The following is a 1245-nucleotide window of genomic DNA, read 5'->3' on the forward strand; positions in this document are numbered from 1 at the left end:
TATTTTATACAACGAAATGTAACGTCGCGTGTTATGTGCAATTCCATAAAATATTACCCTCAATTGCATTCCATAATTCCACATTTATTTTCATTTTCTGTGCTTGTAAAATTTGATAAATTCGCCCGTTTAAAATAAACTGTCCATATTTTACGTTTAACAGGGCCAAGGGGAATGTGCGGGGGAGGGAAGGGAAACATTTTTTCATATTTCAAATTCACGTGGTGGTTCGTTTTCCCAGATATATGTTTTCAACATACACGTTTCCTTTTATATATGTATGATTTATTATATGTATATGTTACTGTTCGGATAATTAATCGGTTAATATAAAGAAAAATAGAGTAAAAACACTGAACAATTTAGTATTTCACAAAATTATGAAATAAGAACATTGTCTCGATGAATGCGTATGATCACATTTCTTTTAGTTTTCAGAGCATTCATTGTTTCAGATCCTCTTGTTGTGTCCAACCACTAAATTATAGGTGATTAACAGAATCAATATGCAGAATAAATAGATCCCACGGAAGGCAGTGACCGTTTGTAACATTCCTTCCTATTTTCAACTGATAAGACCAAGCTGAAGAATAGACAGATCCCACGGAAAACAGTAACCTGAAGCGGTGTGTTTTCTCAAAACCTTGCCTTACTCCTCAAACTCCCATCCCGTCCGTATTAATAAGAATTAACTTTGTAAGTACAATGAGTATTTAGAAGTGATCTCAATAAAACCGTCAAAGATGAACATAGTCTTATAAGAATCTTAATATGATAGTCTAAGACAGCGGTCGGGGAACCGGGGTAAATTACCCAAAATGGGGTAAAAATTAATTTTTTTTGGGTAATAGGGAAATTTTTCTAATTTCATCTTAGCAAACTCAGAGAGCGGTTCTCTGACTACTTTCCAGATCTTGATGTTTAAACTGTGAATTGGGTTGTAGATCTTTTTAAATGTGAAATTACTAACATACCAGAAGAACCTCCAGGTTTGGCAGAGGTAATTCTTGAACTTCGATCCAATACTGAAGCACGTATTCAATTTGAGACCAAAGCAAATCTGTCGTCTTTTTGGTAAAAAAAATTGCTGCCATTTGCAACAACCTACCTTTGTGAACAAGACTTTTCAAGAAAACATAAAAACGAAAAACAGAAATCGATTAAACGCCGAAGACTGTATTCAAATTACTCTTACATCAAAAAGTCCGAATTTTAAAGTAATTATATCAAACATGAAGCAACATC

The sequence above is a fragment of the Nicrophorus vespilloides genome, unplaced genomic scaffold (genome assembly GCF_001412225.1).
Source record: "Nicrophorus vespilloides isolate i.1.1-1 unplaced genomic scaffold, Nicve_v1.0, whole genome shotgun sequence".
Taxonomy (NCBI): domain Eukaryota; kingdom Metazoa; phylum Arthropoda; class Insecta; order Coleoptera; family Silphidae; genus Nicrophorus; species Nicrophorus vespilloides.